This window comes from Bubalus bubalis, chromosome 1 (assembly GCF_019923935.1).
Source record: "Bubalus bubalis isolate 160015118507 breed Murrah chromosome 1, NDDB_SH_1, whole genome shotgun sequence".
NCBI lineage: Eukaryota > Metazoa > Chordata > Mammalia > Artiodactyla > Bovidae > Bubalus > Bubalus bubalis.
This window is the reverse complement of record NC_059157.1, coordinates 2,833,105-2,854,931: the sequence shown is the minus strand read 5'-3', so window position 1 is coordinate 2,854,931 and position 21,827 is coordinate 2,833,105.

Below are 21,827 nucleotides of genomic sequence, written 5' to 3'. Positions count from 1 at the left end.
AATGTACAAAACTCCAATATTCTGCCTTTACCAGTTGGCACTTGACATTCTGCTGTAAATAGATCTCTCCTTTCCCCCTCATTTCTTTATGTGCTTATTAAAAGTAAGAGCTTATAGATTCCTTTTTTCTCTCAATAGTTTATAGTTCATTACTGTCCTTAAATGTTTGGTACTCACTTAACCCAGATTTGGCCAGGGGAACCCCCTAAAGCTGATTCTCATGTCTTTGTGACTTGGCCTCACGAATTTTGTGAGCATGTCCTTATCACATATTCCAAGCTCATCTTGAATCTATTCTTCCCTGGCTCCAGAACTGGCTATTTTTCAGGAGCCCTGTTTCCTTTTAGTGGGGTCCATGTGTTCATTGCTACTGAGGTATCTTTGCTACTGAGGTATCTTTGCTCCTAGAGCCTTTCGGCAGACAAAGTTAATAAAATATATGCATGCATGTACACATATACAAACACAAACTCACGCATCCACACATACATGCAGTGGTCCCCAGCCTTTTTGGCACCAGGGACCTACTTCATGGAAGACAATTCTTCCAAGGACAAGGAATGGGGGGACGGTTTTGGGGTGATTCAAGCGCATCACTTTTACTAAGCACTTCATTTGTAATCTGATGTTGCTGCTGATCTGACAGTAGATACCGGTCCGCGGCCTGGAGGTTGGGGACCTGTGCACATGTATACACATGTGTGTATACATATGTGCATATTCATGAAAAGACACACACATACTTTAAAAATCACGGCTCACCAGTGTCTCCAACAGAGAAGGCAATGGCACCCTACTCCAGTACTCTTGCCTGGAGAATCCCATGGACGGAGGAGCCTGGTGGGCTGCCGTCTATGGGGTCGCACAGAATCGGACACCGAAGGGACTTAGCAGCAGCAGCAGTGTCTCCAAATCCAATCCGTCTCCAAAGGGCTTTCTCAGCCTCTGCCGTTCTGTGACTTGGATGTCGCTTCTTCCACACTGAGAACCAGGCCTCCCAGCGACGGCGACACTTGCCCCCTTAGTGCTGCACGTTCCACGACGCCTCCAGAACGACTGCGCTCACACCACGGCAGCGACAAATGTACAAAAAAACAATGCAGCTTTTGCGTGCAGTTCCCCCCACTCCACAATCTTGTACAAGACTCAAGTCCTGTACGTATATATTTGAAGTCAAATACTTTGCTCAAACATTTCTCAAACTGGTTTTCTCCTTTTTCTTTCCCAGTTACTATGAACACGGTATTCACTTAAAATTATATAACTGGATTCATTACTGTGCTCTGCTTTCAGTTTTAAACATTTTTTCCCTTCCCATTGTTGTTGATTTAATTTTTGACTATCTAGAGGAGTAACATGGTTCCAAAACTCAAAACTATATAGAAAGATATAGTCAGAAGCATCTTTCTGTCCTGTATCCCTTTCATCTTGCCCCCTCCTACTCGTGTTTTGCACTCTTATTCTACCTGTGTTTTTTTGCGAGGAGGTTTAAAGATAACAGATAAATGTATGTTATTTTAATTCCCCTTCTTTTCTTAAAGGGAGCATTCTCTTCCTACCTATATACTTTATTGCATTTTACTTTTTAAAGTTTTTTTTTTATCTTATTAATATCTCCTGGAGATAAATTTGCATCAGTTCACAGAGATCATTCTTGTTTTTACAGCTTCATAGGACTTGGTTGTGATAATAAACCAATCTTCTATGCTTGGGCTTTTATATAGTTTCTGATGTTTTGCAATTACAAATAATGTTGCACTGATTAACCTTGTGTAGGTGGTCTTTTCATAGTATTGTATGATAAATTCCTACAAGTTGAATTGCTTACACAGTTTCATTAAATGTTGTCGAAATTGCCTCTTTCAGAGAATTTGCCTTCATTGTACGTTCTTACCAGCGATGGAGGATCCTGCCTCACGATCCCCAGAGCCTCACCAACCAGCAGATCATGTTGTCAAGCTTTTTACTGTTTGTCAGTATAATAGATGAGGATTCCCAGGGGGCTCAGTGGTAAAGAATCCATCTGCAATGCAGGACACTCAGGTTCGATCACTGGGTGGTGAAGAACCTCTGGAAAAGGAAATGGCAACCCACACCAGTATTCTTGCCTGGAAAATTCCATGGACAGAGGATCCTGCCAGCTACAGTCTATGGGGTCACAAAGACTCAGATTCATTTGGAGTTTGTATTTGGTTTGAGGAATTAATATAATTTTATCTCCCCCCTCCCCCAAAATGTTCATCCACTTATCTCAATCAGTCAGTTCAACTGCTCAGTTGTATCCGACTCTTTGCGACCCCATGGACTGCAGCACACCAGGCCTCCCTGTCTATCACCAGTTCCTGTAGCTTACTCAAACTCATGTCCATTGAGTCAGTGATGCCATCCAACCATCTCATCCTCTCTCATCCCCTTCTCCTCCCACCTTCAATCTTTCCTAGCATCCGGGTCTTTTCAAATGAGTCAGTTCTTCGCCATCAGGTGGCCAAAGTATTGGAGTTTCAGCTTCAACATCAGTCCTTCCAGTGAATATTCAGGACTGATTTCCTTGAGGATGGACTGGTTGGATCTCCTTGCTGTCCAAGGGACTCTCAAGAGTTTTCTCCAACACAGATGGCTGGGCCCACCTCCCAGTTTTGATTCAGTAGGTCTGGCGTGGGGACCAAGGATTTGCGTTTGTAGCAAGTTTCCTGGTTCCCACTTTCCCTCCCAATCTCATCAGACAGTGTGGTGTAACACAGTCTCAGAAACCACTGTTGCTTGAGTGGTGGTGGTGGAGGTTTTGGGGGCGTGTCTGCATGGTTCTTGTGTCTGTAAACCCCAGACTGAGCTAAGGGGGAGTGATGGAGATGAGTCTGGTCTGTCCTCTTGCTCAGAGCTCATACGCTCTCTGGCTCCGATGGTGCAACGGGCCCTGACCGTGTTTTGCATGACAGCTCACCACTGTTGCACGTGATGGAAATGTTGCTGGACTATGACACACCGGCTCCTTTCAATGGAGAGCGGTTGTTCATGACATTTTTTAGGTGGGCCTGTTTCCACAGGTTCTGGGAAGAAGACATTCTAGGTAGTGTAGGCTAACGACTTCCCACTTTTAGCTTCCTTTTGAAAATAAAATGCCCTCAGTGGGCTTGACAGTGGGGAAATAGGGAAAAAGCTTTAAGGGCCAGTCCTTTATTGGAGCCCAAAGCGTCTACATGCAGATGACATTAAAGCTGGTGTCTCCTGCCCAGATTGCTGGGTTCTGCGAGCCTCCCCTTGAATTTTCCATGTGTACGTCAAACTCCTCCTGGCCAGCCCAGAACTCATCCTCTCTTCTGGAGCTTTCCACTCCATCTCCACTCTCTGCTTTGGTGACTTGACTCACCATCTGACCAGTTTGCCAAGCCAGAATCCTCCCACAGCCTCCACTTTCCGGGTCAGGCAGCATCCTAACACGGTTGCTGTATCTTTTTTTCCATTTCTCAGCTCTCACCTCCCCAGGCCTTCTCTTGTCTGATGCACTGTGCTCACCTCCCAGCTGGTCTCCTGCCCATCACTTGGTTCCAGGGCGAGCCTACCTCCTCAAAGCTGCCAAAGGACTCTCAACATTCCTGTTGAGTTCCAGCACTCCTTTCCTTTGCATGGCTTTCAGGATGACATTAAAATTTCTCAGCAGGAACAAGTCTCCTCAAGAATTTGCTTCAGTTTGACTTTCTCCTTCAGAGCTCACTGCCTTCCATTTCATGTCATTCACACCAGTCATAGAGAGCCGACTGAAGGTCAATGAAGGCCTTGTTCTATTTTGAATCTTAATACAAGAAACTTTTATTTTGAAATAACTTCAAACTTAGAGAAAAATTCCTGGCCAGTTCAAAAAAATCCTACGTATTCCTCACCTAAATCTGCCAGTTGTTAACATTTTTTTCACATTTGCTCCATCCTTCTTCCTACCACCTATCTACCTGTTTACCTATCTCTTTTATGCTTCAATCAGGATACCTTTATTGAATAAAATACTATTTAAGGTTGTTTCTTTTATAAATTTCAGTGCATACATTGGTAAACCACCACCTGCAAATCAACATCTTTACAGGACAAAATAAATGAAATGATACACAGATACATAAGTTAGGTTATTTTTTTACTCCAATAATACATTTGTGTGATTTTCATAAGACCCCCAAAAAACCCCAAACCTTTGCCCTAAACTATCATTTAGTCCACATGGCATGTATTTCTTACACTAATATCATTAAGAGGAAAGATCAAGTGTTTCATAAACCCCTAGGTATCATGATTCAGAGTATGATATAAAGGCTACTCTAAACGATTTTCCAGTTCCAGTTCAGTGGCTCAGTCGCTCAGTCATGTCCGACTCTTTGTGACCACATGAACTGCAGCACGCCAGGCCTCCCTGTCCATCACCAACTCCCAGAGTCCATCCAAACCCATGTCCATTGAGTATGTGATGCCATCCAACCATCTCATCCTCTGTCATCCCCTTCTCCTTCTGCCCCCAATCCCTCCCAGCATCAGGGTCTTTTCAAATGAGTCAGCTCTTCGCATTAGGTGGCCAAAGTATTGGAGTTTCAGCTTCAGCATCAGTCCTTCTTATTTAATTTTGATAAAAAGTTCTCTGACTTAGTATCTTTTGTGCTCTTTGTTTTCAATTTTAATAATTAATCTATTTTATCTACCTGTCTACATAATACTGTTTTCTGAACCATTTGAGAGTAAGTCATAGACATTAAGCTCTTTTTATTAGTATGTAATTTCTAAGAACAAGGCATTCATTTATACAATCACAGGGCAGTTATCAAACTCAAAAAGTTTAACAATAAAACAGCATTATATTACCTAATCTATAGCCCTGATTCAAATTTTGCCAATTAAAAAAAAACATTTTATTGGAGTATAGTTGATTTACTGTATACCTGTGTTAGTTTCAGGTATATAGCAAAGTGAATCATATGTGTGTGTATATATATATATATATATATATATATCTCCATTCTTTTTCAAATTCTTTCCCTATCTAATTTATTACAGAGTATTGAGTAGAGTTCCTTGCCCTATACATTAGGTCCTTGTTGATTATTTATTTTATATATAGTAGTGTGTATATGGAGAAGGCAATGGCACCCCACTCCAGTACTCTTGCCTGGAAAATCCCATGGATGGAGGAGCCTGGTGGGCTGCATGCAGTCCATGGGGTCTCGAAGAGTCGGACACGACTGAGTGACTTCACTTTCACTTCTCACTTTCATGTGTTGGAGAAGGAAATGGCAACCCACTCCAGTATTCTTGCCTGGAGAATCCCAGGGACGGGGGAGGCTGGTGGGCTGCTGTCTATGGGGTTGCACAGAGTCGGACACGACTGAAGCAACTTAGCAGCAGCAGCAGCAGCAGCAGCAGCAGTGTGTATATGTTGATCCCAATCTTCCTATTTATCATCCTCTTCCATTTCCCCTTGGTAACCATAAGTTTGATTTCAAGATCTGTGAATCAGTTTCTGTTTTGTAAATAAGTTCATTTGTATCATTTTTTATTAGATGCCACATATAAGTGATATCACATGATATTTGTCTTTGACTTACTTCACTTAGTATGATAATCTCTAGGTCCATTCGTGTTGCTGTGGATGGCTTTATTTTGTTCTTTAGTATGTCTGAGTAATAGTACATTATTCATCTTCTTTATCCATCCTTCTGTCAATGGACATTTAGTTAGCTTAGAGAAATTCAAACCTAAACCACACAGTGAGGTATCACCTCACACCAGTCAGACTGGCCATCATTAAAAAAATCTACAAAAATAAATGCTGGAGAAGGTGTGGAGAAAAGGGAACCCTCCCACCCTTGGTGGAAATGTAAATCGGTACAACCACTATGGAGAATAGCATGGAGGTTTCTTGAAAAAAACTAAAAACAGAGCTACAGTTTGACCCTGCAATCCCACTCCTGGCATACATCTGGAGAGAATCATAATTCAAAAAGATACGTGCATCTCAGCGTTCGTTGCAGCAGTGTTCACGGTAGCCAAGGTGTGAAACCCCACCATTGTCTATAGCATGCCTTGTTGTCCTCTGCGGGTCCTCCCTGCATACAGTCCCCATGTCCCTGGATTTCTGATGTGGACAGTCAGTGTTTTATGACTTTCTGGCCCCTCCTACTCTCTTCCATGTGCCTAGAATACTCTTCCTCTTCTTCATCCAACTCGTTCTGACTTCTTCAGACCTAGCACTTGGAAGCCTTTGGCCACACACTTCTTTATGAGACTTCACAATCTGACTTCCTCAAATTGTCTCTCCTATGATGCCTCATAGAAACATTCCTTCCTGTATCAACCACACCACTTTTCTTATTTGATTAGTAAGCCACGTAAGGGAGCTTCCCTGGTGGCTCCAATGGTAAAGAAACTGCCTGAGATTCAGGAGACCCGGGTTTGATCCCTGGATCAGGAAGATCCCCTGGAGGAGGAAATGGCAACCCACTCCAGTACCCTTGCCTGGAAAACTCCATGGACAGAGGAGCCTTGATGGGCTACAGTCCATGGGGTCACAAAGAGTCAGACGTGACTGAGTGACTAACACTTTCACTAATACTAACACTTTGAGGGTGAGGGTCAGGCTTTGCTTCCCTTTTTATCACCAGTACCTAGCAAAGTGCTCAACACAAAGTTTGTGCTCAGTATGCGTATTTTTAGTATTTTAGTAGGTGCTGCTCCATGAATGAGCTTTTAGCCCTTAAGGGGAAGTACCCCTGATAGCCAAGTGAAGTGAAGTGAAGTGAAGGTCACTCAGTCTTGTCCGACTCTTTGCCACCCCATGGACTCGACAGTCTATGGGATCCTCTAGGCCAGAATACTGGAGTGGGTGGCCTTTCCCTTCTCCAGGGGATCTTCTCAACCCAGGGATTGAACCCAGGTCTTTCCCACACTGCAGGTGGATTCTTTACCAGCTGAGCCACCAGGGAAGCCCCCTGATAGCCAAAGAGCTTCTCAGGTTGATACAGGTGTGGGAAAACGGACCAGGAGGAATGTGAATTGCTTTTACCTCCTTGGAAGGTAATCTGACAGTATCTAACATAATTAAAAATTTAAAGAACTTTAAAATTCTTTATCCCATTTTGGGGGTTATATCCTGGGATGAAAGAACTCCCAGGACATAAAGACATGGGTGCAAAGAGCATTATCAAAGTGTCATCTACTGGAACATCATACCGGAAATAATTGAAATGTTTGTCAGCAGAAGAATAGTTGAATGTATGGCAGAATGCCCCTATCTGGGAGTGCAAATCCGATGCTCAGTGACAACTTAGAGGGTGTGAGGGGGTGGGAGGCGGGAAGGAGGCGCAAGAGGGAGGGAACATACATATACCCATGTTGCTATATGGCAGAAACTAACACAATATTGTAAAGCAATTAGCCTCCAACTAAAAATAAATGATTATAAAGAAGAAATGAATATTGTGCCATATCTGTATAATAAAATGGAATGAGGGCAGGCAGAACTATTATGCTGAACCAAAGGAGCCAAACAAGAAAAAGATCAAACTTTCTGATCCGTTGGTAGGAAATTATGAAACAGGCAAAATCAGACCAATGGTTGATCAGAATGGGTGGGATTGATTAGGACAGGTTTGACTAGGAAGGGACACAGGGAAACTTTCGGACAGGGTGGAAACATTCTAGTTTTTGATTAGGAGGTGGGTTATATGCTCTTGTCAAAACTAATTGAACTGTACACTTAAGTCCTGTGTCTAATAATATTAATAGTACAAAGAGAATGTGCAAAGGCCCAGAGCTAATTGCTCTGTTTTGGGGGCTGTATCTTATTGTAAAAAAAAGTACATGTACACAAGGAAGTTTGTTTTAATAGTATTTATTATTGTAAAACAGGGCTTCCCTGGTGGATCAGAGGTAAAGAATCTGCTTGCAAAGCAGGAGACCTGGGTTTGATCCCAGGGTTGGGAAGATCCCCTGGGGAAGGGCATGGCAACCCACTCCAGTATTCTTGCCTGGAGAATCCCATGGACAGAGGAGTCTGGCGGGCTACAGTCCATAAGGCTGCAAAGAATTGGACACGACTCAAGAGACTGAGCACCCATGCACGCATAGTAAAACAAACAAACAAAAAAACCCAACTTAAAAACATCCTAAATGGTCATCTCTAGAGAATTGAAGATATTTTGCTAGAGGTATCATAGAGGAGGAGAATAAAGTACAACCTAAAGATACTGTGATAAGTGACAAAATACAAACTGATGAGTAGGGTGTGTAGAATGTTGTTGTTATAAAATGTAAGAAAATCTTTCTTCTAAATGTTTGTACAGCATATGGAATGAGGTATGAAAGGACCCGCATGAACTAAGCACAGAGAAGCTACTGAGCACGTAGTCCTACAGCTTGTATTACTTTTATAATTGAGAACACATGAAAATGATTCGTCACAAACAATCACACAAGGAAACAGGAGTAAATAAACTGAAACAGAACTAGTTGGGAAATTACAATTGTTACTGGACTGAAGGCTTAGTTCATGTTTGGTTCAATTCCAGTGGTCATTCCATCCCAGCTGTCTTTTGCCTTTTTTGTCCTTTGTCTAATTGTCTTTTGTTGCCTAACACTGCTGAATGAATAATATGAATAAGCAATACCAAGAGCTCCTGAAAAAAACCAGATGGAGAGCATGACATCATGGTCCCGCTGAAGCGAAGCACGTGAGTGACTCAGCAGCTTAAGACTGGTGAGCCACCCTGTTAGCAAATGCAACAACTTTTGGCAAATATGATGTCTGTCATGGAAATGAGTCAGAGATGTTCTCATGTGTCTTGTATTTCTTTGACTGAATCTTTTTCTTTCTTTTTTTTTTGAGGGAGGCACAATTACGATGTACATAGAATGGACAAAACGAAAACAAATAAACAAATGTGTGTGGTCAGGCTTGGCCGTCTGGCTAAACCAGTCCCCAGACCGTCACACCCAGCCCTCTCTCTGTTTCTCTGGAAGCAGTGTGTTTGGGAGAAAGATAATTAAAAAGGGAAAGAGAAGAAAAAGCTCAGGCTTTAGGGTTGGAGAGCAAGGGGTTTGAATAACGGCCTCTCCACTCAGGAGTGAACCTAAGGCGTGTTTGTCGCCCCTCTCAGCCTCTCCTCCTCATCAGAGATGACGGTGAGGTTCACTGTCCCTGAAAAACAGCCCAGTGCCTGCCCTGTATTAGGTACTTGAGCTTGTTAATGTATCTTCCTTTCTAGTCATGATGTCATATTTATTCATGCCCAACAACATCCTGGCTTTTTCCTTTTGGCAATTTTGATCTCAGGAGTGAAAGTAACTCGGAACAAAAGGATGCGTCCAGCCACGTGGGCAACTTGCTGTGTCCCCCCTGCGTCTGACATCAGCACGTCTCTCAGTGGATCTGCAGCTTTCCGTTGTGAGGCTGACTTTCTTGGCCTCCATGAACACCTTTCGGTCTTTGGCTGTGCGGTTTGAGCCGCACAGGATCCTCGAGTCTGTACGTGTGATAAAGGAGACGGCAGCTTATACTAAAGTGTCTGCCTGACTGATAACAGATCAGAAACAGCAAGTGGCTTTTGAAGTTGAAACACTGACGGTAGTGGGAAAATGAAAGGATCTCATATTCTTTGATCAAAGGATGATATTTTCCAGCTTGGAAAAAGGGACGGTTCTGCCTGCAAGGCCTCCGATACTGTGTTCCCTACGTACCCTAGGGAAGAATATTCAGGAGCAGAGCTATTATATTGCTCCGTAGTTTTAAACTATATTCATAGAGATACAGCTCCTCAGTCGTTTTGCTTTCTTTTCCCAACACCTATCTTCCAATCTGGCCTCTAGGCAAACTGCCCTGTGATTCTTAATCTAAATGACATTTAAACACTTCTCTGGATCTTTGGTCCTTGATGAACATTCGCTACTAAAGAGACGGCAGACTTTTAAATAAAGGCAAGGCATTAGCTAGAGAAAAGGATGCCACGTTGAAGTAGTTATTCGGTGGAATGATTTTTTAATTACTTGTTTACTCTGTGCTGGGTCTACGTGGCCGTGCAGGCTTTGCTCCCCGCGTGGAGAGTGAAAGCCGCAGTCTAGTTGCAGTGCTCCAGCTTCTCACTGCAGCGTTTCTCTCGCTACAGAGCGCGGGCTCCAGGGTGCGTGTGTGCTCGTGGCCCCCGGGCTCTGGAGCCCACCGGATCGGTAGTTGTGGCGTGCGGGCTTAGTTGCTCCGTGGCACGTGGAATCTTCCCAGACCAGGGATCGAACCCGTGTCTCGTGCATCAGCAGGTGGATTCTTTACCACTGAGCACCAGGGAAGTGCTCTAGTAGAATGACTTCTGGTGTCATTCCACAGGAAACGGTTTCATGTTATTAATAAAGCTAGCTGAGGGAAAGGTATACGTGTGCAAAGGGCAAAGACGGTGCCCCCGAGTCCACAGTCAGTGAGGTTGCCACAGGTGTCCAAAATGAGGAGCAGGGGTCATGGGTAGCAGACTAGAGAGGTGGTGGACGGAAAAGATACAATCTGAAATTAACTCAACATTAATTCCAAAAATTGAATTTCATTTTATTAATTAAAATAAAGACTATGTTCTACCATAGGCAGACTAAGCCTTTTTGCAGAGGAGATGTGAAGTCCTTGTTGATGTTAGATTTTGTGGGTTGCTGGTCAATGGATCATGAATGCCAACTTTGTACCCAGTGTGTGCACACACACAGAGGAACACACTCCCATAGATTTATGTCAGTGTATTTCCATAGAGATCTGGCTTTTCCTGGCCAGCCCTATTATTTGTTTCTTTTCAACTACTCAAAGTGAAAAAGTTGTGTCCGACTCTTTGCCACCCCATGGACTTTATAGTCCATGGGATTCTCCAGGCCAGAATACTGGAGTGGGTAGCCATTCCCTTCTTCAGGGGATCTTCCCAACCCAGGGATCGAACCCAGGTCTCCTACATTGCAGGGGGATTCTTTACCGTCTGAGCCACCAGAGATAGATCCAAACCAGAGGTATTCTAGGATTTCCCCTCTTCTTAAATACTTAACCTGCATCCGTGAGAGGGTAACAGGCAGGAAGGCCAGGGATCTCCCAGTGGAGGAAATAGGCTGCAAGTGTCAGACATTTTTTACGTCTCTCTTAAGCAGCAGGAGGGAACAAACTACTGTTACATTTTTCCCCCTTCTCTATACACATTTTAAAAGAGGTTTCTCTTAAAATTCTGTGTTGCCATAATGACACCTGGTTCCACCTAAACTTAAGTTTTCTCATCCCTTGAGCTAACCAGTGCATTTTTCTTATGGAAATGTTTGTCTTAAGCTATGTTAATGTGCTATGCCTTTACCCAAGACTCTGTCTTCAGGTTGGTTCCGCCTAAAGGCTCAGAACAGACTTGACAAACCAGTATGGTATAATCATACATTGTTCTCCTAATCTATGTTAATGAAGCTATGTATTTCTATGGGAATCTGCCTTTCTTCAAGATTCATGTCAATCGTTTTATGGCTCGGGATGACTCACCTGGTGCCAATGTTATCTCAAAATGCATCTTGTGGGTGTGGGGCCTGGTGCCATTCTCTGAGTTTTGAAACATTTCCTTTCTTTAATTAGCAGACTGCTAGTAGCTATATAACATCCTGCTAAAGACTAGCGGGGTGGGGGGGGGGGGCACTTTTTCTGTCCCCTTCTGATGTCTGTGCCAGAAGCTTTCTCTCTCTTATACCTTAATAAAACTTTATTACACAAAAGCTCTGAGCGATCAAGCCTCATCTCTGGCCCTGGTTGAATTCTCCTCCTCCAGAGGCCAAGAATCCCTGTGTCTTTTGTGGTTCAGCAGAGAATCTAGATTCTCTGTCGCTCCTCCTTCCAGCGGCTCTTCAGTCCCGTCCTGTCCATATCGGTAGCCACTTGCCACATGCTGCTCTTGAGTACTTAAAATATGGCTGGTCCAAATTAACCACTTTAAAACTGAGTTTAAAACACACAGTCAATTTCAAAGAGTTAGTATGCAAAAAGAAATGTAAAATATCTCAGCAACTGGTATAATGTTCAAAACATATTGCAACATTGACTATAATATTGAAATTATAATATTTTGGATACACTGAGTTTAATTCAAACAATTTTACCTGTTTCTTCTTATTTTTTAAAAACTTTATTGTATTACTGTCAATTTTCAATGTTTTGTTAATTTCTGCTATGACTCAGTTATATATACATCTTTTTAATATTCTTTTCCATTATGATTTATCACAGGATATTGAATATAGATCCCTGTGCTATCCAGTAGGACCTTGCTGTTCATCCTTTTTATTTTTTAAATGTGATGACTAGAAAGTTTAAAGTTTATGTGGTTTGCATTTGTGCCTCACAGTGTATTTTTATTGAATAGCACTTCCTTAGGAATTTTCATCTTTCTTTACGGAAAAGAGTTGGGGATATCCAGAGTGGGTTTCCCGGTGGCTTCCCCATGGCTTCCTCTGGACCTGCCGTCAGTCAACCTCTGTTCCTTCACAGACAGTGCTGTGGAGCTGATAAGGGCACAGTGTGGAACCAGATTGCCCAGCCTCAAATCCGGCTCTGTCTCTCGTTAGCTGTCTGATTTGGGGTGAGTTTCTGTATCTCTCTGTGCCTCAGTTTCCTCATCTGTTAAGAGGCGTATTAATAGGAACTACTTCATACGATTTGTATGAGGATACATTGAGTCAGTGTATGAAGCACTCGGGACTGTGTGTGGCTCAGAGAAAACACTGAATTATTGTCAGCTACTTTATTTTCCCTTAAAGCTTCCGAGGGAGACAATCTTTCACTCTCTGCGTCTAAGGAGATTTGAGTGTCATATTTACGTCCCCTTTAAGCATCTTCATTTTCTCTCTCTCCTTCTCTTCCAGTTTCATTTTTTAAATTTAATTTTTATTTTGTAGTATAGTTGATGTACAATGTTGGGTTTCAGGTGTACAGCAAAGTGAATCAGTTATGCATATATCCATTCTTTCTCAGATTCTTTGCCCATGTAGGTCATTCCAGAATATTGAGTAGTTTCCTGTGCGCCATACTAGGTCCTTGTTGGTTGCCTTTCAGCTTTAAACAAGCACCACCGATCTCAGCTTGAAAATTCTTCTGAATATCCTTGGCCTTCAGTTGACTTCTCTATTTGTTCACTTTCTCATGCACTTCCTGTTTCCCTTGTGCAATGTGGTTTTTCTTCAAGAGCCTGTGCCACACACATTCTGGCCGTGTGGTTCAGGACCCAGGGCTTGGAGACAGAAAGGTCAGGTCATTTCTTTGGGATGGAGAGCAGGGACACCAGCCCCAGGGTGTGGACCAGAGCTGGGGTCCCAGAGAGGGGAACAGTCAGCACACGTGGTGAGGAGTCAGCAGACAGAGGAAAACTCTCCTAGGGTCTGAGACTGGATGTGCGGAAGAGGAGAAAGTGGGTTCTGGCAGAGTCTCACCTTGGGGACCCCGATAGAATGAGGCATACTGTCTGAGGTGGCTTTGGCTCACCTGTAGGCATGGGAATGGCTAAAACCATGCCAACTTGTCCATATAAATGACAAAAGCCAGTCAGTCGCCTTTTCTCATCTTCCTGGGCCTTTTGACAGTTGGCAGACATCCTCACTTTAGTTGTTGTTCCTTCCTTCAGCTAAGTTGTTCCTTCTCTCATCTTGTCATGCGGTGGGTGAAGGAGCCCCCAGCCATTCTGGGCCCTCAGTAGGTCAGGCCAATAGACAACCACGGGAGGACTAACCTGTCAGGTAACACCTGGATGCAGAATCGACCAAGGTATGTTGCCTGCAGTCGAATAATTGAGAGACACAGTAGCTGGGGGAAGCTGAGACCCACCCCTGACTCTTGTGATCCCGTGGACTGTAGCCTGCCAGGCTCCTCTGTCTATGGGATTCTCCAGGCAAGAATACTGGAATGGATTGCCATTTCCTTCTCCAGGGGATCTTCCCGACCCAGGAATTGAACCCAGGTCTCCTGCATTGCAGGCAGGTGATTTACCAACTAAGCTATGAGGGAAGCCCGAATTTGATGTGGCCTAGGGGTAAATCTGTAGACCAGGCATGGATTGAGTCCTGGGTGCAACTATTGGGTTGACCAAAAAGTTCATTCAGGTTTTTCCGTAGCATCTTACCCAGAAAAGCCAGAGAAAGGAAGACCCAGCATCAGTCTGGCCTTTCATTAGGACCATGATTCTCAGACGTTGGTGGCCTCAGAATCAATCACCCAGGGCCCTTAATACCATGTTGCTAGGCGCTGAATCAGTCCACCAATGCAGGAGGTGAGGAGACGCAGATTCAACCTCTGATTCGGGAAGATCCCCTGGAGGAGAAAATGGCAACCCACTCCAGTATTCTTGCTTGGAAAAAAAATCCCATGGACAAAGAAGCCTGGCAGGCTACAGTCCATAGGGTAGCAGGAGTCATACATGACTGAGCATGCATACAAAACCCTATCTACAGAATTTCCCAGTCAGGAGGACTGGGCTAGGTCAAGAATGTGCACTCCCAACAACTCTATGCATGACATGAATGCTTCTGGTCCCAGACGAACCCTCTGGGAGGCATGGTTCAGCCCCTAGGGTGTGCTCAGGGAGGCCCCTAGGTTGTGCTCAGGGAGGATCCCTAGAGTGTTCTCAGGGAGGCCCTAGGGTGTGCTCAGGGAGGCCCTTAGGGTGTGCTCAGGGAGGCCCTAGGGTGTGCTCAGGGAGGCCCCTAGGGTGTGCTCAGGGAGGCCCCTAGGGTGTGCTCAGGGAGGCTCTAGGGTGTGCTCAGGGATGACCCTAGGGTGTGCTCAGGGAAGCCCTAGGGTGTACTCAGGGACGCCCCTAGGGTGTGCTCAGGGACGCCCCTAGGGTGTGCTTAGGGAAGCCCTAGGGTGTGCTCAGGGAGGCCCCCTAGAGTGTTCTCAGGAAGGCCCTAGGGTGTGCTCAGCAAGGCCCTAGGGTGTGCTCAGGGACGCCCCTAGGGTGTGCTCAGGGAAGCCCTAGGGTGTGCTCAGGGACGCCCCTAGGGTGTGCTCAGGGAAGCCCTAGGGTGTACTCAGGGACGCCCCTAGGGTGTGCTCAGGGACGCCCCAGGGTGTGCTCAGGGACGCCCCTAGCGTTAAGCAGCTGAAACCTCCAGAGGTGGCTGCTGGTCTCCTCCCCCCAAGTACAGTTCAGGGTCCGCACGTGCAGAACGCCTTAGAGCGCTAGCCACCCTGAACCGATGGGGTAGCAGGTAGAATCCATGGGGTAACAAAGGGTCGAACACGGCTGAGCGACTGGCGCACGCACATGCACAGAAAATCGCCAGCCTGCCTCCCTGCTGAGGAGGTTCAGAGCTCCGAACCACACCCGGCCTGCAACCGCCTTTGTGAGCCCTCCACACCGACACTGGTGCCTCAGACTCTTCTCGGGGCTCCTCTGCTCCGCCTTCTGTTCCTCCTTCTCTCGCTTTCACAGCCTCACCTGTTTGCTCCCCGAGCCCACTCCTCTGCACAGGCGGCGTTCGGTCCTCCATCCGAAACACTCGCGTTCCCCTTGAGATTCTCCAGTGACCGCTCTCACCCCCTTCTTCCTGTTTCCATTCAGAACTGTCCCACGGGGAAGGCTTGCCTTTCCCTTCTGTTTTTTTTTTTTTTTTTCTTTTTTCTTTCAGCAGGGCAAAGAATCTGGCTGTTTTTGTTTACATCTATTTCCGGAGACAGGCCTAACTCCTCTAGCAGTAAGGGTGCCAAATGATGGCTTAGGATGGCCTGAGCCTCTGTGATTTCCCTCAGCCTTCCAAAGCCACTCCACTTACACGTACAATTAAGTACAAAGAGTGAGTTTGCTTTGCAGTAAAATCGTGAGACAAATTCCACGGCCGTTACTTATAACTGGCTTGCGTCCCTACCTCCTTCTAGGGAGCCGTTCCTGACCTGTGCCCTCGGGCCCACATAGGGAGGAAACATTCATCTCTCTAGCTCAGATGTCCCGTGCAAGCTGCAGGGACCAGGGCTCTGCACACAACTGATGAGGCTGCTGCAAACTTCCGTCTGATTTCGAGTCTCCTACAGCAAGAGTACCCTAAAATTTCCTGATGGTAAGAACAATCTGGACACCCATTAAAAAGCAAACAAGCTTGATGCGCCTCCTGTAATTCGGGTTCAGGCAGTCAGAGGGTGGGGTTCAGGAATCTTGCCTCTAACAAGTATCCCAAATGGAATTTTGAGGCTATCCTATAGCATTTAAAACAGTGTCTGGCAAAGCAATTGTACTCAGTAAATCTTTGCTGAATGGAATTACATTTGCTTATCTCCATCATGCTAACTTTGCTTAACAAATGACTTGTGCTTTCATATTTTCAATGAACCTTATACCACTATGACCCTTTCAAGCATGCTAGTCCTGCAAATTGTATCAAGATAAGCATTGGAACTCAATACTCATTTCTTTCTTGAACTCCTTATTTTGTATTGGTGTATAGCTGATTAACAGCGCTGTGATAGTCTCAGCTGAACAGGCAAGGGACTCACCCATGCATATACGTGTACCCTGCTGCTGCTGCTGCTAAGTCGCTTAAGTCGTGTCCGACTCTGTGCGACCCCATAGACGGCAGCCCACCAGGCTCCCCCATCCTGGGATTCTCCAGGCAAGAACACTGGAGTGGGTTGCCATTTCCTTCTCCAGTGCATGAAAGTGAAAAGTGAAAGGGAAGTCGCTCAGTCGTGTTCGACCCTCAGCGACCCCATGGACTGCAGCCTTCCAAGGCTCCTCCATCCATGGGATTTTCCAGGCAAGAGTACTGGAGTGGGGTGCCATTGCCTTCTCCAATATGTGTACTCACTCTCCCCCAAACTCCCGTCCCATCCAGGCTGCCACGTAACATTGAGCAGAGTTCCCTGTGCTGTACAGTAGGGCCTTGCTGGTGGTCCATTTTATATATAGCAGAGTGACATGACCATCCGAAATTCTCTAACTATCCCTTCCCCCTGGCAACCAGAAGTTCATTCTCTAAGTCTGTGAGTCTCTTTCTGTTTAGTAAGTTCGTTTTTATCATTCCTTTTTAGATCCCACAGGTAAGGGGTGTCATAGGCTGTTTCTCCTTCTCTGTCTGACTTCCCTCACTTGGCATGGCTCATCTTTATGGTGGACTACGCCTGCAGGTTCCTGGGTTGGCTGCATTCAAAGTCTTTACCATCAACCGTAAGGCCACTGATTGTCTAACCTTACCGGGAAAATTTGTTTCATTGATATAAATGGACTCTTTCACCATTTACTGATCATGAACAGTGTGTTTGCAATTTACCCTATTAAAATCATGATGTTAGATTTAGCTTCCTAAATCATTTATGAAGCTAATTTAACAGTAATAACAAAGAATCAAAACTGAAACACCATCAACTCCTCTTAAAGACACGGATGCAGAATTCTTAAATATAATTCTAACAAATAAAATACAGCATTCTATTAAAATAACCATATGTTAATATAATTAACCAATAACTTTCAGAAATTCAGAGATGACATGAGAAATATATCAAAGCAATCAATCACATTAATAGTTGAAAGGAGAAAAAAATCAGATGCTGCAAAGGGTTTGATAAAAGTCAATATCTATTTTTTTGAAGACTCTTACTAACTTGGGATAAAAGCGACATTTGTATCAACATCTTGGGATGCTTACTTCACAAAGTACGTATGACAAATGATAGCTACCACTTGAGGCATCTCTATCCAAGTCAGGGGCAAAAGCAGGATCCTCACTTGGCACCTCTTCCATTCAACATTCTTCTGGAGTATTTAGTCAATGCCAAAAGATTTGAAAAAGAAACAAGAAGTGTAGGTCAGATTGTTCTTTGATGGTAATTTGATTACTGACCCCAAAGAATCAACGGAAAAATTTCAAAAATCATTAAGAGAATGATAAAAAAAAATCAGTAGTTTTCCTTTTACTAGATAATAACAAGATGGAAAATGTAATGACTCCAATCATAGTAATAAAACAGATATAAAATGCTTAGTTGAAAACATAATATGGAGTATAAAATTTATGCAGTGGTAAAGAATCTGCTTTCCAAGACAGGGGACGTGGGTTTCATCCCTGGCTGGGGAACATGGGTTTGATCTCTGGTGAGGGAGCTAACACACCACATGCCGCAGGGAAACTAAGGCTGTGCGCTGCCACTAAGGGGCCTGTGCCCCGCAGTGAAGGCTCAGCAGAGCCAACCCCACCCCAAAGACACGGCCCCCAAAACTCGTGTAAACTGTGTTATATGAACAATTGAGTTGAAATATGGAAAATATATTATGAGTTTCGATTGAAAGACTCAATATTAGAATGTCAATTAGCCTCAAATTAATTTACAATTTTGATGTATTCCTCCTGAAATATTATTGGTAGCTTTGGGGGAAAATGAATTCGTAAAAAACTTTACATGGAAACAGTAAATGGATACAAGTATCCAAGAAATTATTGAGATGGAATATATGTGTGTGTGTGTGTGTTTGTGTGTGTGTGTGTGAGAGAGAGTAGTTGTGTGGATATAAAAGCATATTTCAGAGTTACAATACTTAAAATAACAGAGCACTGATGAATGAGCCAAAGAATGCTCAAACTACCGCACAATTGCACTCATCTCATACACTAGCAAAGTAATGCTCAAAATTCTCCAAGCCAGGCTTCAACAGAATGTGAACTTCCAGATGTTCAAGCTGGTTTTAGAAAAGGCAGAGGACCCAAAGATCAAATTGCCAACATCTACTGGATCATCGAAAAAGAAAGGAGTTCCAGAAACACATCTCCTTCTGTTTTATTGACTATGACAAAGCCTTTGACTGTGTGGATCACAGTAAACTGTGGAAAATTCTTCAAGGTATGGGAATACCAGACCACCTGACCTGCCTCCTGAGAAACCTGTATGCAGGTCAGGAAGCAACAGTTGGAACTGAACATGGAACAACAGACTGGTTCCAAATAGGAAAAGGAGTACGTCAAGGCTGTATATTGTCACCCTGCTTATTTAACTTATATGCAGAGTACATCATGATAAACACTGGGCTGGAAGAAGCACAAGCTGGAATCAAGATTGCCGGGAGAAATATCAATAACCTCAGATATGCAGATGAGACCACACTTATGGCAGAAAGTGAGTATGAACAAAAGAGTCTCTTGATGAAAGTGAAAGAGAGTGAAAAAGAAGGCTTAAAACTCAACATTAAGGAAACTAAGATCATGGCATCCAGTCCCATCACTTCATGGCAAATAGATGGGGAAACAGTGGAAACAATGACAGACTTTACATTTTTAGGCTTCAAAATCACTGCAGATGGTGCCTGCAGCCATGAAATGAAAAGACGCTTGCTCCTTGGAAGAAAAGCTATGACCAACCTAGATAGCATATTAAAAATCAGAGACATTACTTTGCCGACAAAGGTCTGTCTGGTCAAAGCTATGGTTTTTCAAGTAGTCATGTATGGATGTGAGAGTTGGACTACAAAGAAAGCTGAGCACCTAAGAATTGATGGTTTTGAACTGTGGTGTTGCAGAAGACTCTTGAGAGTCCCTTGGACTGCAAGGAGATACAACCAGTCCATCCTAAAGGAAATCAGTCCTGAATGTTCATTGGAAGGACTGATGCTGAAGCTGAAACTCCAGTACTTTGGCCACCTGATGCAAAGAGCTGACTCATTGGAAAAGACCCTGATGCTGGTAAAGATTGAAGGCAGGAGGAGAAGGGGACGACAGAAGATGAGATAGTTGGATGGCATCATCGACTCAATGGACATGAGTTTGACTTAACTCTGGGAATTGGTGATGGACAGGGAGGCCTGGCGTACTGCAGTCTGTGGGGTCGCAAAGAGTTGGACATGACTGAGTGACTGAACTGAACTGATGAAGCGTATAGGAACAGACGACTAGAATAAAATGGATAGATTCGAATGTCCGCATTCAGGTAGGTCACATAACATAACAGTGTTAGTGTGTTAGTCCTTCAGTCATGCCCAACTCCTTGCGACCCCATGGACTGCAGCTCACCACGCTCCTCTGTCCATGAGATTTTCCAAGCAAGGATACTGGAGTGGGTTGTCATTTCCTTCTCCTATAACATAATAGTGACGTTTCAAATCTGGTGGTGGAAAATGATTTGCAAATGGTGTCCTGTGAGGTCTTGAAGGCTGATGCAGAAAATTCCCTCCTCTCTTCATTTCTTCTCACTTCTGGTTCAATGGACAGGGCACCACTTTTATTTGTAATACATACAGTGGTTTCTCATGTAAGATTTTGTTTGAAGAAAGTGTTCCACTGTTTCAAAAAAGAGTTTTAAAAATCAAATAAATAGGAGTTATTTGGTCCAGAGTTTAGTTATATGGGAAGGAATAAAGTAAAGATTTTGCATTGCCAACATAAATTCTAGGTGGATTATGGAATAAATGTTAGAAATTAAATCCATTAGAATACTAAAGAAGACAATGTAAATATTTATATGATCTTGGGAGTGGGCCAGTCTAAGCATATAAACAAAGTAAAAGATTGGAAAATATCGATAGGTTTATTATCTAAAAATCTAAAAACATTGTATGTTAAAAAGCATCAGAAAGGTTATAACTCAAGTGACAGATTGGATAAAACCACCTGAATCATAATATTTTAAAAGTCTTAATAGAATATCCTTATGTAAGGAAAAATTCAACAGCCCACTAGAAAAATGGACAGGCAATTGGGAAAGCAAGAAATTCATATGACAAATAAATATAAAGAAATAGCATGACTGCTATTGGAAAAATGAAAGTAGAAGCAGATACTATTTTTGTTTAATCAATTTGGCAATGGCTCAGTGGTAAAGATCAGCCTGAAATGCAGGAGACACAAGAGATTCGTGTTCACTCTTTGGGTTGGGAAGATCCCCTGGAGCAGGAAATGGCAACCCACTCCAGTATTCTTGCCTAGAAAATTCCATGGACAGAAAAGCCTAGTAGGCTACAGTCTATTGGGTTGCAAAGAGTCAGACACTAAATGACAATAGCAAGGGGCTGCCTGATGGCTCAGGGGTAAAAAGCAGAAATACAGACCAATGGAGCAGTAGAGAAAGCCCAGAGATAAGCCCACATCCTACCGGCGTCTTACCTTTGACAAAGGAGGCGAGGACCTACAATGGACAAAAGGCAGTCTCCTCACTTCCTGGGGCTGGAAAACTGCACAGCTACGTGTAAAAGAGTGAAATTAGCACACATGCTAACACCAGACGCAAAGATAAACTCAAAATGGGTTAGAGACCTAACTGTAAGTCCAGAAACTATAAAACTCTTAGAGGAAAACATAGGCAGGACACTATGTGACGTAAATTGTGGCAAATCTTCTAGGATCCACCTCCTGGAGTAATGGAAATAAAAACAAAACTAAACAAATGGGACCTAATTAAACTTAAAAAGTGTTTGCTTGGGAAAGTGAAAGAAAGTGAAGTTGCTCAGTTGTGTCCGACTCTTTGTGACCCCATGGACTGTATGTAGTCCACCAGGCTCCTCTGTCCATGGGATTTTCCAGGCAATAGTACTGGAGTGGGTTGCCATTTCCTTCTCCAGGGGATCTTCCCAACCCAGGGATCGAACCCAGGTCTCCCACATTGTAGACACACGCTTTACTGTCTGAGCCACCAGGGAAGATTAGGTTGGGAAAGGAAACCATAAACAAGATGAAAAGACGACCCTCAGAATGTGAGAAAATAATTGCAAATGAAGCAACTGACAAAGGATTAATCCCCCCAAATATACAAGTAGCTCATGCAGCTCAATATGAAGCAAACTACCCGATCAGGAAATGGGCAGAAGACCTAAAAAGACGTTTCTCCAAAGAAGACATACAGA